Raw genomic sequence first — 16,873 nt, forward strand, 5'->3', positions numbered from 1 at the left:
GGGCAGCTTCAACATTCTCCAGACTGGAAGCTCTTTGTAGGCAGGGAACAGGTCTACCATCAACTCTGTTGTATCGTACTTTCCCAAACACTTAGTACAGTGTTTTGCATACAGGAAGAGCTCAATAAACACCACCGATCGATGATTCCTCCAACTGTCTTGTTGCTCCTTTCGGAGCCACGGTGGTTTGGATGGACTCAGGGGATGACCCCCTCAGAGCATTTCTTAGATTCAATCTTCTGTCAAATGAAGATTAGATCCCAGAAAATGAAGATTTGATTCCAGGGAGAAAAGTCAGCACAAAATTAAATCCCAAAAAAGGACAACTGTGCATTTCCTTTTCTGGTGGTTCCCAAGGGAGGAATTCTTGACAGCAGGAATTCACCTCTTCTGGTGGGGTTTATTAATAATAATTATGGCATTTGTTAAGCGCTTTCTATGTGTCAAGCACAGTTCTTAGCACTGGGGTGGATACAGGCAATCAGGTTGGACACAGTCCCTGTCCCACATGGGGCTCACAGTCCCAATCCCCATTTTACAGATGAGGTAACTGAGGCACAGAGAAGTGAAGTGACTTGCTCAAGGTCACACAGCAGACAAGTGGCAGAACCAGGATTAGAACACACGACCTTTGAGTCCCAAACCCAAGCTCTTGCCACTAGGCCATACTGTGTTTGACTCAGTGGGATCATTCCAAGAACAGGGGATTGTTTCCTGCTGATGAAATCTGACTGGAAGATTGGCTTAATCACAGACCGTCTTCAAATCAGAGCAGAAGAACAACCTCAAAGTATCAGCGCATTTCAAAACAAGAGCGACCTTGGTAGGATTCAAGCCACCAATGAACCAGGGCAGGCTTCAGCCGGAAAGTCCTCCTTAACTTCCATCTTCAACCGCTCACTCTCCACTGGTTTCTTCCCCTCTGCCTTCAAACATGCCCATGTCTCTCCCATCTTAAAAAAACCCTCTCTTTACCCCACCTCACCTTCTAGTTATCGTCCCATATCCCTCCTACCATTCCTTTCCAAACTCCTTGAACGAGTTGTCTACACGCGCTGCCTAGAATTCCTCAACAACAACTCTCTCCTCGACCCCCTCCAGTCTGGATTCCGTCCCTTCATTCCACGGAAACTGCCCTCTCAAAGGTCACCAATGACCTCCTGCTTGCCAAATCCAACGGCTCATATTCTGTCCTAATCCTCCTCGACCTCTCAGCTGCCTTTGACACTGTGGACCACCCCCTTCTCCTCAACACGCTATCTGACCTTGGCTTCACAGACTCCGTCCTCTCCTGGTTCTCCTCTTATCTCTCCGGTCGTTCTTTCCGCAATATTGCCAAGATCCGCCCTTTCCACTCCATCCAAACTGCTACCCTGCTCATTCAAGCTCTCATCCTATCCCGTCTGGACTACTGCACCAGCCTTCTCTCTGATCTCCCACCCTCGTGTCTCTCTCCACTTCAATCCATACTTCATGCTGCTGCCCGGATTATCTTTGTCCAGAAACGCTCTGGGCATATTACTCCCCTCCTCAAAAATCTCCAGTGGCTACCAATCAATCTGCGCATCAGGCAGAAACTCCTCACCCTGGGCTTCAAGGCTCTCCATCACCTCGCCCCCTCCTACCTCACCTCCCTTCTCTCCTTCTACTGCCCAGCCCGCACCCTCCGCTCCTCCACCACTAATCTCCTCACTGTACCTCGTTCTCGCCTGTCCCGCCGTCGACCCCCGGCCCACGTCATCCCCCGGGCCTGGAATGCCCTCCCTCTGCCCCTCCGCCAAGCTCGCTCTCTTCCTCCCTTCAAGGCCCTGCTGAGAGCTCACCTCCTCCAGGAGGCCTTCCCAGACTGAGCCCCTTCCTTCCTCTCCCCCTCGTCCCCCTCTCCATCCCCCCATCTTACCTCCTTCCCTTCCCCACAGCACCTGTATATATGTATATATGGTTGTACATATTTATTACTCTATTTATTTATTTATTTATTTATTTATTTATTTTACTTGTACATTTCTATCCTATTTATTTAATTTTGTTGGTATGTTTGGTTCTGTTCTCTGTCTCCCCCTTTTAGACTGTGAGCCCACTGTTGGGTAGGGACTGTCTCTATGTGTTGCCAATTTGTACTTCCCAAGCGCTTAGTACAGTGCTCTGCACATAGTAAGCGCTCAATAAATACGATTGATTGATTGATTGATTGATTGAAAGTCAGTGAGGTAGCCACCCCAGGGTACACCGGCAGAGAAGATGGCTACCACAGGCAATCAATTGTAATAATAATAATAATGATGGCATTTATTAAGTGCTTACTATATGCAAAGCACTGTTCTAAGCACTGAGGAGGTTACAAGGTGATCAGATTGTCCCACGGGGCTCTCACAGTCTTAATCCCCATTTTACAGATGAGGTAACTGAGGCACAGAGAAGTGAAGTGCCCAAAGTCAGACAGCCGACAATTGGTGGAGCTGGGGTTTGAACCCATGACCTCTGACTCCAAAGCCCGGGCTCTTTCCACTGAACTACGCTGCTTCTCTGTACTTATTGGGCACTTATTATGTGCCAAGCTTGGGAGAGTACAATTCTCTTATCTGCAAAATGGGGATTTTCTCCCTCCTACTTAGACTATAACCTCATGTGGGACTTGATTATCTTGTAACTACCCCAGTACTTAGAACAATGCTTGGCAGGTAGTAAGTGTTTAACAAAATATTATTATTATTATTATTATCATATCTTAGACCATGAGCCCACTGTTGGGTAGGGACTGTCTCTATATGTTGCCATCTTGTACTTCCCAAGCGCTTAGTACAGTGCTCTGCACACAGTAAGCGCTCAATAAATATGATTGATTGATTGATTAGAAGACACTTCTTCTCCTTATCACTTTCACCACCTTTGTATATAAAACTAACCCGTAAGTACAGTGATCAGCATTTTAAATGAGAAGCATCATGGTGTCTCAGAGGAAAGAGCCCGGGAGTCAATTCACTTCTCTGGGCTTCAGGTACCTCAACTGGAAAATGGGGATTGAGACTGTGAGCCCCAAATGGAACAGGGACTGCATTCAACCCGATTTGCTCATATCCACCCTAGCACTTAGTACAAGTGCCTGGCACATAGTAAGCACTTAACAAATACCACAGTTATTATTATTATTATTTAAATGAGACTTTAAGTGAGTCCTCTATTCCGTCCTTCAGTCCTAAGAAAAAAAAAAGGAGGCCTTCCCAGATTTTTATTTCATCAGCATCCAACTTCTATTGATCCACCTTACCATTTCTGCATGTCTACATCACTCAAACCCTTGGGAATTCACCCCTCACCCCCGGTATTCACCCGTCACCCCGTAGCATGTTCATGTCTTCATATCTATATACTCCACTGCTTCTCCCTTCCTGCAATTCATTTTAGTGTCTGTCTGCTCCACTAGATTGCAAGCTCTTTAAGGGCAGGGAATCATATCAACTAATTCTACTGTCCCCTCCCAATGGCTTAGTACAGAGCTCTGCAAGCAGTAGGGTCTCAATAAATACTATTAAGTGAATGATTGATTGATTGAATGAAATACCAAGCTGCTTTAATTTTGTCAACGGTTTTGGGAGTGCCAGCAACCTTAGATACAGGAAGCATTTCAAAAAATTGATCAAAATAATGAAAAATAATAAACAATGATATTTACGGTATTTGTTAAGCACTTACTATGTGCCAGGCACTGTAATAATAATAATAAAAATGATGATTGCATTTATTAAGCACTTACTTTGTGCAAAGCACTGTTCTAAGTGCTGGGGAAGTTACAAGGTGATCAGGTTGTCCCATGGGGAGCTCACAGTCTTCATCCTCATTTTACAGATGAGGTAACTGAGGCACAGAGAAGTGAAGTGACTTGCCCCAGGTCATATAACATACAACGGGTCATACTAGTGCTTAGTACAGTGCTCTGCACAGAGTAAGTGCTCAATAAATACAATTGAATGAATGAACAGACAAGTGGCAGAGAGGAAATGAAGATTGTAAAGTAAGGTCACAAACCAGGTTTAAAATTATTTGTGGGGCGTGGTGGTTCTTTATAGAAAAGGCAGAGACTATAGTAAATCATCAACTGTTTCCACCAGGCTACTGACCTCTCTCCCGTTTTCTCCCTTTTTCCCTAGGGATCGGAGCAAGGAAGCTGCCATAGGAGAAGCAGAAGCAGAGTGGCTAGAGAAGCAGAGTGGCTCAATGGAAAGAGCGTGGATTGTGGAGTCGAAGTCATGGGTTCAAATCCCGGCTCCGCCCTGTCATTCATTCATTCATTCATTCAATCGTATTTATTAAGCGCTTACTGTGTGCAGAACACTGTACTAAGCATTTGGGAAGTACAAGTTGGCAACATATAGAGACGGTTCCTACCCAACAATGGGCTCACAGTCTAGAAGGGGGAGACAGACAACAAACCAAAACATATTAACAAAATAAAATCAATAGAGCTGTGTGACCTTGGGCAAGTCGCTTAACTTCTCTGTGCCTCCGTTACCTCATCTGTAAAATGGGGATGAAGACTGTGAGCCCCCCGGGGGACAACCTGATCACCTTGTAACCTCCCCAATGCTTACAACAGTGCTTTGCACATAGTAAGTGCTTAATAAATGCCATTATTATTATAGGAACAGATGCATTATAACAGTATAACAATAAACAGATACATTTCACTGTATTCCACATTACCAATCCTGATACCTTCTCAGTGTTCCCTAGGGAATCCGGAGAGAAAGAAATAAGTAGAGGAACCTGATCACTGGCTTTTGGGTGAAACCAGAATTTCCACATCAGCCTCTTAAGTTTGCCCACAGTGGTAAGTTTGCAGCTGTTCTCCTAGTGAGACTTTGTTTGAATTTTAAACACTTAAAACTCCTGGCACTATGTGGGCTAACACACGCCTTAAACCTTGTTAAACAAATAAAATCATTTCAGGCACACTTGCAAAACCTTCAGTCCTGAACACTTCATTTCCGAAATTCTGCCCTGGCCTTTACTCGAATTGTCAGTTACACCTTTCCCCTCTCCTTGGCATCTCTTTCCCAGCTCCCCATGTCACGAGGAGCAGCATATACTGGGAGGTAAATTATAATTATAATTATGATGGCATTTATTAAGCGCTTACTATATGCAAAGCACTGTTCTAAGTGCTGTGGAGGTTACAAGGTGATCAGGTTGTCCCACAGGGGGCTCACAGTCTTAATCCCCATTTTACAGATGAGGGAACTGAGGCACAGAGAAGTGAAGTGACTTGCCCAAAGTCATCCAGCTCATAGTTGGCTGAGCCGGGATTTGAACCCATGATCTCTGACTCCAAAGCCCGTGCTCTTTCCACTGAGCCTCACTGCTTCTCAAGTATGCACCTGGGAGTCGGAAAGACCTGGGCTCTAGTGCCGGCTCTGCCACTGGTCCGTTGTGTGACCTTGGGCAAGTCACTTCAGTTCTCCGGGCCTCAGTTACCTCATCTGGAAAATGAGGTTGAAGACTGTGAGCCCCATGTGGGACAGAGAGCATTTCCCAGCAGATTACCTTGTACCAACCCCAGCTCTTAGAACATCCCCTGGGCCTGGAATGCCCTCCCTCTGCCCATCCGCCAAGCTAGCTCTCTTCCTCCCTTCAAGGCCCTGCTGAGAGCTCACCTCCTCCAGGAGGCCTTCCCAGACTGAGTCCCTTCCTTCCTCTCCCCCTCGTCCCCCTCTCCATCCCCCCATCTTATCTCCTTCCCTTGCCCACAGCACCTGTATATATGTATATATGTTTGTACATATTTATTACTCTATTTATTTATTTATTTATTTATTTGTACATATCTATTCTATTTATTTTATTTTGTTAGTATGTTTGGTTTTGTTCTCTGTCTCCCCCTTTTAGACTGTGAGCCCACTGTTGGGTAGGGACTGTATATGTTGCCAATTTGTACTTCCCAAACGCTTAGTACAGTGCTCTGCACATAGTAAGCGCTCAATAAATACGATTGATGATGATGATGATGATGATGACAGAGAGCATTTCCCAGCAGATTACCTTGTATCAACCCCAGCTCTTAGAACAGTGCCTGGCACATAGCATGTGCTTAACAAACACCATTTAAAGAAAAGAGAAGAGTAGAACACAGTCTTCCCAAGGCAAACACACCGTGTGAGAGAGACACCTCCTCCTCCGAAGTCACGATCTACACGACACTAGATCCCCACGGTGACCTTATTTATTTTCCCCTCCGATAATAATAACAATGGTATTTATTAAGTGCTTACTATGTTACAAGGTCTGGGCTAAATACCAAGGTAGAATGAGGGCAATCAGACCTAACACACTCCCTGTCCCACATGAAGCTCCCAGTCTAAGGGGGAGGTATTGAATCCGCATTTTACAGATAAGGAAACTGAGGTCTGAACAAACTGCCTTCCCCAAAATCACACAGCAGGCAAGTGGGGAACCGGGATTAAAATCCAGGTCTCCTCATTCCTAGCCCCGTGCTCTTTAGGTCATGCTGCAGTCTTGTGAACTGAGGTAGGGAAGAGGAGGGAGACGAGGGGAAGGCTGGGAGAAGACAGAGATTTGGGGAGGTAGAGAATCAATCAATCAATCAATCATATTTATTGAGCGCTTACTATGTGCAGAGCACTGTACTAAGCGCTTGGGAAGTACAAATTGGCAACACATAGAGACAGTCCCTAACCAACAGTGGGCTCACAGTCTAAAAGGGGGAGACAGAGAACAAAACCAAACATACCAACAAAATAAAATAAATAGGATAGAAATGTACAAGTAAAATAAATAAATAAATAAATAAATAGAGTAATAAATACGTGCAACCATATATACATATATACAGGTGCTGTGGGGAAGGGAAGGAGGTAAGATGGGATAGAGAGGGGGACGAGGGGGAGAGGAAGGGGAAGCAGGGGAGAGAGGATAGATCCCAGTTTCATTCACAGATGGACCCAGCTTTTCAATAGAGTGATTCAATCTTATTTAATTGGGCACTTACTGTGTGCAGAGCACTGTACTAAGCACTTGCATGAGTCCAATATAATAATAAACAGACACATTCCCTGCCCACAACAAGGTTACGGTCTAGAGGGAGAGACAGATACTACTATAAATAAATCAATTACAGCTGCAGACATAAAAATTTTGCAGGGCCACTCTACAGACAGACAGTATCCATCTTGTTGCTGACCAGAGACTCAGAATTTCAGCCACTGGTTCAAGAGACTGTTCAGATTTTGTAAGCCAAACCGGAAGGTTTTGTTTCCAGATGATTGATTTCAGGTGCTTCATTCCTGAAGGCTTAGTACAGCCCCGGGAGGTAGATACCAAGTGCCATCTGTCTAAGCTGATACATAAACTAAGAGGAAAGTAGTTGAAGAAATGAAAACCTGATTCAGCAGAATATAGGGGCTGCTATGCTCCACCACATCCTGTTATTTATCATGTCATTAGGCAACAGGGATGAAAAGCGTGAGGTTAGCATTAAAACGATGGAAAAAAACCTTAGGAGACCAACTTCTGCTAATCCTGGAATAGGAAAAAGCTGTGTTTGCTATACACACACACTGTCTTTCTCTCTCTCTTTCTCTCTCCAATCCTATTTGCTCATTTCCCCCTTCCCCCCTAGCGCTTAGTACAGCACCTGACACTCAGTAAGCACTAAACAAATACCACATTTATTGAGTACACACCCAAACCTAGAATAATGTTTTTCTGGACCTAACCCTTCAGGTTAGTAATGCCTGTTCTAGGTCGTGGGTTCTAATCCCGCCTCCATCACTTGTCAGCCATGTGACCTTGGGTAAGTCATTTCACTTCTCTGGGCCTCAGTTCCCTCATCTGTAAAATGGGGATGAAGACTGTAAGCCCCACGTGGGATAACCTGATTACCCTGTATCTACGCCAGTGCTTAGAACAGTGCTTGGCACATAGTAAGCACTTAACAAATACCAACGTTATTATTATTATTATTTATTGAGTGCCCACTGTGTGCAAAGCACTACACCTAGCACTGCCTGGGCCAGTGAAGGCTAAATTCAAGTCCTGACATTCAGTTCCCGCAGCTAAATTTGAGTTCTTGAGTGGCCATCACAGAGCTCAATCTGATCTGGCTATCAAGGTTGCAACAGCTTCTTCCAGGAATGTCTGTTCATTGCTGATAGCCAAACCAGTTGTCGCAGGTTTTCTGATGTTACAAATAATGTGCTTTTTTTAGAGGATTAAACTTCAGACAAGTGTCTCCCTCATCCTCTCTTTTGGACCACTTCCTGTTGCCTCTGTAAGCACTTCCTGAGCAAAATAATAAATAGTTGTGGTATTTAGTAAGTCTCTACTATGTGTCAAGCACTGGGGTAGATAAAACATACGACTTGACACCTGTCCACATGTTTTGTTTTGTTGCTGTCTCCCCCTTCTAGACTGTGAGCCCATTGTTGGTTAGGGACTGTCTCTATATGTTGCCAACTTGTACTTCCCAAGCACTTAGTACAGTGTTCTGCCCACAGTAAGCGCTCAATAAATACGATTGAATGAATGAATGAAAACATAAAACATACACAGATCGGTGTAGTGGATAGAGCAAGAGACTGAGCGTCAGAAGGTCATGGGTTCTATTCCCGGCACCGTCACTTGTCTGCTGTGTGACCTTGGGTGAGTCACTTCACTTCTCTGTGCCTCAGTTTTCTCAGAGACTGTGAGCCCCACATGGGATAGGGACTGTGTCCAACCTGATTCGTTTGTAACCACCTTAGCACTTAGTACAGTGGGTGGCACGTAATTAGCAATTAACAAATACCACAATTACTATTATTATTATTATTAGATCAGTCATGGTCCCTGGGCCACATGGGGATCACAGAAGCAGCGAGGCTCAGTGGAAAAAGCACAGGCTTTGGAGTCAGAGGTCATGGGTTCAAATCCCGGCTCCACCAATTGTCACCTGTGTGACTTTGAGCAAGTCACTTAACTTCTCTGTGCCTCAGTTACATCATCTGTAAAATGGGGATTAAGACTGTGAACCCCACATGGGACAACCTGATTACCTTGTATCCTCCCAGCACTTAGAACAGTGCTTGGCACATAATAAGCACTTAAAAAATGCCATCATCATTATTATTATCACAGTCTAAGAGGAATAGAGAATAGGTATTTAATCCCTGTTTTTACGAAGGAGAAAACTGAAGCACAGAGAAGTTAAGCGTCTTGCCTAAGGTCACACAGCGGGCAAGTGATGGAGCTGGAATTTGACCCCAGCTCTCCTGACTCCTAGACCTGAGAGTCCTCTTTCCATTAGGTCACACTACTTTGCCATTTCAAGCTTACGTTATCTTTGTGGTTCTTTCTCTCTGAAAGAAGCATTAACACATTTTGTAATCTCAAATTCACAATTGATTTAGAGTCCTAACACCCTCGAGAGGTCTTTTGGGCTGACATCTTACGTTAGTGAGCCCTCTTTTAATATCTGTTGACCTCCCTCAAAATAACATCCTTCCTCATGCTATTATAAGCTCCTCCAACCTACTGGATAGAGCAGGGGCTTGGGAGTCAGAAGGACCTAGGTTCTAATCCTGACTCCACCGTTTGTCTCCTGGGTGACCTTGGGCAAGTCGCTTCGCTTCTCTGGGACTCAGTTACCTCATCTGGAAAATGAGGATACCTGTTCTCCCTCCTACTTAGTACTTGGTACTTTCCCAAACTAGAGAATCAGGACAGCAATAGTATGACAGAACAGCTTGATAATAAAACTGATTCAGGACATTGAACTTGCCAGCCCGCTCTCCGTTCTTATTGCCAGGCTTACCACCCCACAACATAAACTCTACACAACATGAGATGAATTTATCCACAACTGGGCATTTTCCCAGCACCAATTAATAGGGTTTGAAACCCAAAACGGCCTCACTCGGGCATACTTCCAGAGGCGACATTCAAGATTGCCCTTGCTTTCTTCTTCTTCATCATCATCATCAATCGTATTTATTGAGCGCTTACTGTGTGCAGAGCACCGTACCAAGCGCTTGGGAAGTACAAGTTGGCAACATATAGAGACAGTCCCTACCCAGCAGTGGGCTCACAGTCTAAAAGGGGGAGAAATTATTAAATTCAAGTGATAATTGGTTTAGATATTTCCCTAAAGATTAGTTTATTCATAGCACTTTGCAAGTAAAATTCGATTTAAAACATTACAACCTTCTTCTTCCCCTTCCCCGCTCAGGACACCCTAATGCCAACACGCCTGCTCCACTCCAGGCTATCAGATAATCAGTAGCATTAACTGAACACCCACCCCAGGCCAAGCACTGTCCTAAGCGCTTGTGAGAGTGTGGTAGATAGAAGAGACACGGTCCCTACCCTCAAGACAGTTACAGCTCTCTACTATAATTGAATTATTCCCACCTGTAGGGCACTCAGGAATCATGAGGGTAAATTGCAAATTAATTTTGGAAATATGGAAGAGGAAGTAGCACGGTCTAGTGGAAAGAGCACAGAGCCGGGAGAAAGAGGAACTGGGTTCTAATCTCTGCTCTGCCACTTGCCTGTGTGACCTTGGGCAAATCACTTAACTTGTCTGTACTTCAGTTTCCTTATTGGTAAAATGGGGATTAAGTAATAATGATAGTACTTGTTAAGCACTTACTACTACTAATAATAATGATGGCATTTGTTAAGTGCTTACTATGTGCCAAACACTGTTCTAAGCACTGGGGGTAATCAGGTTGTCCCACATGGGGCTCACAGTCTTCATCCCCATTTTACAGATGAGGTAACTGAGGCACAGAGAAGTGAAGTGACTTGCCCAAAGTCACACAACTGACAAGTGGCGGAGCCGGGATTAGAACCCATGACCTCTGACTCCCAAGACCGGGCTCTTTCCACTGAGCCATGCTGCTTCTCTGTGCCAGGCACTCTCTATTACCTGTGAGTCTCGTGTATCCAATCTGATTATCTTGTATCTACCCCAGGAAGCATTTAACAAATACTATAATAATAATAATGATAATAACAATACCAACTCTGTTATATTGTAAGCACTCAATAAATACTGATCGATTGATTTATTGATTGTTTTCATGGCTGCCGCTAGCCCGTCTGCCCACCCAGTGCCCCCCTGGGATCACTTCCATGGGGTTTCTCTCTGCCCAACTTCTTTCCCCATCCCTCCTGCCCCAGGTCACCTACTGAATTCCATTCCAGCAGCCAAAATAATAATAATAATTATGGGATTTGTTAAGTGCTTACTATGTGCCAGACACTGTACTAAGTGCTGGGGAGGATACAAGCTAATCAGATTGGACGTAGTCCCTGTCCCTTGTGCGGCTCACAGTCTCAGTCCCCATTTTGCAGATGGGGAAACTGAGCCAAAAAGAAGTGAAGTGATTTGCCCAAGGTCTCGCAGCAGACAAGTGGTGGAACGGGGATTAGAACCCATGACCTTTAGATTCCCAGGCCCATGCTTTATCGACTTTGCCATGCTGTTTCCCAGGAAAACATCTCAAATCTGCCTCCTTTAAGATGAGGTATCTACCCCAGTGTTTAGTACAGTTCCTGGCACATAGTAAGCACTTAAGCAGTGTGGCTCAGTGGTAAGAGCACGGGTTTGGGAGTCAGAGATCATGGGTTCAAATCCTGGCTCTGCTGCTGTCAGCTGTGTGACTTTGGGCAAGTCACTTAACTTCTCTATGCCTCAGTTACCTCGTCTGTAAAATGGGGATTAAGATTGTGAGCCCCACATGGGACAACCTGATCACCTTGTAACCTCCTCAGCTCTTAGAACAGTGCTTTGTACATAGTAAGCACTTAACAAATACCAAAATTATTATTATTATTAACAAATACCACAATTATTATTGTTATTATTATTGAAGCTAATGGTCAGGAGTTTCTGCTTGATACAGATTGGAATGGGTACTCATTGAAGGCTTTTGAATGTACAGAACACCATTTAAGAAAAGTGATTCAGACAGCAGAATGAAATATGGACTGGAGAGGGGAGAAGCTGGAGGAAAGGAGACCATTCATTCCTCCATTCATTCATTAGTCATTCATTCACCATTCATTCAATATTTACTGAGCACTGTGTGCAAAGCATTCATTCATTCATTCAATCGTATTTCGTGGGTTCTAATCCCGGCTCCACCACTTGTCAGCTGTGTGACTTTGGGCAAGTCACTTCACTTCTCTGGGCCTCAGTTCCCTCATCTGTAAAAGGGGGATTAAGACTGTGAGCCCTCCGTGGGACAACCTGATGACCTTGTAACCTCCCCAGCGCTTAGAACAGTGCTTTGCACATAGTAAGCGCTTAACAAATACCATCATTATTATTATTATTGTTGTTTATTGAGTGCTTACTGTATGCAGAGCACTGTACTAAGCGCTTGGGAGAGTGCAATGCAACAACAAACAGACACATTCCTTGCCCACAGTGAGCTCACAGTCTGAAACAGTAGCCTAACCATGATCTGATGAACACTTGAACTGGGGTGGGTGAGAAGAAGGGGCAGATCTAGAAAATGTGGAGGAAATTCTGACCAGACTTAATGATAGATTGAAGGGAAGATTTGAAATGATCTCCACCAAGGGTCCTTCTAGGACTAAGCCCTCTTTTACCTACTTTGGTTTACACTCGAACCTGAGATTGTTGATTTTGTAATTTAGTCCACTTTTTATCTGACTGCTATGGTTTTAGATGTCTTTTTACCCCCAGTTAGACTATGAGCGCTATGTGGGACAGGAACCAACGCATAGAAAGCGCTTGATAAGTATAATTATTAGTACTAGTAGTAGAAATGGAATTTATTAAGCACTTCCTCTGTCCTGGATTCTGTCTCACATCGACCAAAGCACTGAGTTAGATACAAGATAGCATTCAGACATAGTCTCTGTCCCACTTGGAGGTCACATTTATTCATTCATTTGTATTTATTGAGTGCTTACTATGTGCAGAGCACTGTACTAAGCACTTGGGAAGTACAAGAACAGTATCTTATCACCATTTTACAGATGAGGAAATTGTGGCAAAGAGAGGTTGAGTGATAATGACAATAATAATAACTGTGCTATTTGTTGAGCACTTACTAAGTATCATCCATGAGAAGCAGCGTGGCTCAGTGGAAAGAGCCCGGGCTTTGGAGTCAGAGATCATGGGTTCAAATCCTGGCTCTGCCAATTGTCAGCTGTGTGACTTTGGGCAAGTCACTTCACTCCTCTGAGCCTCAGTTCCCTCATCTGTAAAATGGGGATTAAGACTGTGAGCCCCCCGTGGGACAACCTGATCACCTTGTAACCTCCCCAGTGCTTAGAACAGTGGTAAGCACATGTGGTAAGCGCTTAACAAATGCTGTTATTATTATTATTATTATGCACTGTTCTAAGTGCTGGGGTGGTTACAAGCAAATCGGGTTGGACACAGTCCCTGTCCCAAGTGGGGCTCAGAGTCTCAATCCCCATTTTACAGAGGAGGGAACTGAGGCCCAGAGAAGTGAAGTGAGTTGCCCAAGGTCACACAGCAGAGAAGTGGCAGAGCCGGGACTAGAAGCCAGGTCCTTCTGATTTCCAGGCTGGTGCTCTACCCACTAGGCACGCTACTTCTGTGACTAGCCCGAGGTCACACAGCAGACACGTGGCAGAGCCAGAATTAGAACCCAGGCCCTCGGCCTCCCAATCCCATACTCTTCCCACTAGATCACACTTCATCATTCAAAAATGATGAAGAGGTACAGTTGAATAACGTGTGCTCTGAGGTTCACCATTAGGCCACAGGAATGACCACCCAAAGAAATGAGGTCACTGCCACATTAGATCTTCCTGCCAATGTCCCCGGCCCCAATGAAGAAAGCTACTTAGCGCACACCACATAGCCCACACGAAGGGTTATTTCTTCACAACTCTGAGCCCGAAGGTTTTGGTGGACTTTCATTAAAGGTTATGGTGGCCACGCATAATTGCCCAAGCTAAATGGGGCCAAGACCCTGGGATGGTTAGTGAGTGAGGAAGACCTTGAGGTTTCTGTTTCATTTAAAAAATTTGCAGTGTTTACCCACTCACTCTTAGAGAATGTACTCTGATTTCAGCCCCAAAAGTAGGAATATGCTTGAAAAAGTCACAGAGCCCTCAATTTTAGTCTGGAAAACTCACACCGCATTCACGGCCAACTGAACTCTGTTGGATTCAAGCCACTTTGTTGGGTAGGGACCGTCTCTATATGTTGCCAACTTGTACTTCCCAAGCACTTAGTACAGTGCTCTGCACACAGTAAGAGCTCAATAAATACGATTGAATGAATGAATGAATGACTTAAAAGCAGTTGCTCTATGTTGGCCTAAAAATAAAAAAAAAGGAAAGGAACATCGGGGTTTCACCCTGGCTGTTGGATATCGGGTGGACCATTCCCTCTTGTGCTGTCTTTGGGAAGCCCTGGCATTATCTCTGCTTGGTTTTTCCTTCTTGGTCTTGTTGGGGCCGGGACAGAGCAGTGAAAAGAAAAATAAAGAGAAACGTGGGTTCGGATCACCGACCTTTGGGTTTCCTTTCTGTCATATTCTCCCAAGTGCTTAGTACAGTGTCTTGCACCCAGTGGGCATTCAGGAAGCACCCTCAAGCAACGCTTCCCGCTCAGAAGCCCCGAGGAATCAGGCGGTCAAGTGTATCCCGACTTGGGGAGCATCTCTGAGGAAATGAAATGCTAGTTTCCCTATCCCACAGGGGGCTCACAGTCTTTATCCCCATTTTACAGCTGAGGTTACTGAGGCCAAGAGAAGTGATTTGCCCAAAGTCACATGACAAACAAGTGGCATAGCCGGGATTAGGATCCAGTCCTTCTGATTCCCAGGTCCGTGCTCTATCCATTAGGCCATGTTGCTTCTCTACTGGAATCAAATCAATCATTCATATATATTGAGCGCTTACTGTGTGCCAACCATTGTACTAAGTGCTTGGGAGAGTACAATATAACAATAAACAGAAACATTCCCTGAGCACAATGAATTTACAGTTACAAAGGGAGAAAATTGATTCATTCAATTATATTTTTTGAGCACCTACTTTATGCAGAGCACTGTACGAAGCACTTGGGAAGTACAAGTTGGCAACATATAGAAATGTTCCCTACCCAACAACGGGCTCACAGACTAGAAAACGGGCTCACAGCAAATCAGGGCGATGCAGAAGGAGAAGAGGACAGGAGGACTTAGTCAAAGAGGGCTTCTTGGAGGAGATATGCCTTCAATAAGTCTTTGAAGCCGGGGGAGATCATTGTCAGATTTGAGGTGGGAAGGCGTTCCAGGGCCGAAGTAGGATGTGGGCGAGGCGTAGGTGGCAAGGTAGACTTCTACAGTGGCATGTAGTAAGCCCTTCACAGATGTTATGATACCGCAATTGTTGTTATCATTATTATTATCATAAAGAAGCACAAGTTGTGGAAAATTCTGGGGGACCCCAGGAAGGGTGGAAGCCCGCAGGGTTGTGTAAGGGAGCTGAGGGAAATGATCGAGCCATGACGAGGGCCAGTTTAAAGAGGGTTGTGGTGGAGCAGGAGAGGTGGAGGGGTGTGACAGAGCGAGGAATTATCTAATTGCCAAAGCATCCAGAGAGGGGTCAACATGTCCAGTTTCTTTCTGATAAAGTAATAGTCATCTACTCTACTGAGGAGCCTCTCCAGAAGGGAATTGTCTGTTTAATAATAATAATGGCATTTATTAAATGTTTACTATGTGCAAAGCACTGTTCTAAGCACTGGGGAGGTTGCAAGGTGATCAGGTTGTCCCACGGGGGGCTCACAGTCTCAATTCTCATTTTCTAGATGAGGTAACTGAGGCCTAGAGAAGTTAAGTGACTTGTCCAAAGTCACACAGCTGACAATTGGCAGAGCCTGGATTTGAACCCATGACCTCTGATTCCAAAGCCCGTGCTCTTTCCACTGAGCCACGCTTCTTCTTATTAATTCAGTTTATTAATACTGTGCTCTGCAGACAGTAAATGCTCAATAAATATAACTGACTGACCAACTTAATATGAATATATTAATGAAACCAGATTACTCATTTATAATTGACTGAGAATGCAAGGTGACCTTGTGAGAAAAACAACAGATTGGGGGTCAGGAGACTCAGGTGTTAGCCACTCCTCTGCTACTGACCTGCTGTGTGACTTTGGGCAAGTCACCTAACTTCTCTGTGCCTTAATTTCCCCCTCTGGAAAACGGGGATAGAATACCTGCTCTCCCTATCTCTTAGATCTTCAGTCCCATGTTGGGCAGAGACCATTTCTGAACTGATTATCTTGCATCTATCCCAGTTCTTGGCCCATAATGAAGTCCCAGGGAGACAGGAATTCAGATCATAGGAAGTGCATAATAAATTCCATTTCTACTGGTAGTACTAATAATTATAATATTTATCAAGCACTTCCTATGACCTGATTCCTGTCCTACATGGGGCTCACAGTCTAATTGGGAATAAATAGATATCTAAAACAATAACAGTGACATAAAAAAAACCACCATAAATTACAAAATTGACCACGTAAGATTGAAGTGCAAACCAAGTAGATAATTCTAGTTCTGAAAAGGAGTCAGCAGCCATCCCAGGATTTCATCAGATCTGAAGACTCCTGCCAAGGCAATGGGCTTCTGTTCCCTGAAGAACGACAGCAAGGTTAGAGTTACGCTATGTGGTTAGGATAAAGGTCATCATGATGGTATTTGCTAAAGGTTTACTACATGCCAAGCACTGAGGAAAGGACTGAGAAAGCTCCAAGATAATCAGTCGGATGCAGTTCCTGCCTCATATGGGCCTTGCAGTCTAAGAGGGAGGGAGATCAGGTATTTAATTCCCATTTTCTAGAGGGGGAATTTAAGGCACAGAGAAGTTAG

The sequence above is a fragment of the Tachyglossus aculeatus genome, chromosome 17 (assembly GCF_015852505.1).
Source record: "Tachyglossus aculeatus isolate mTacAcu1 chromosome 17, mTacAcu1.pri, whole genome shotgun sequence".
In the NCBI taxonomy this organism is placed as follows: Eukaryota; Metazoa; Chordata; class Mammalia; order Monotremata; family Tachyglossidae; genus Tachyglossus; species Tachyglossus aculeatus.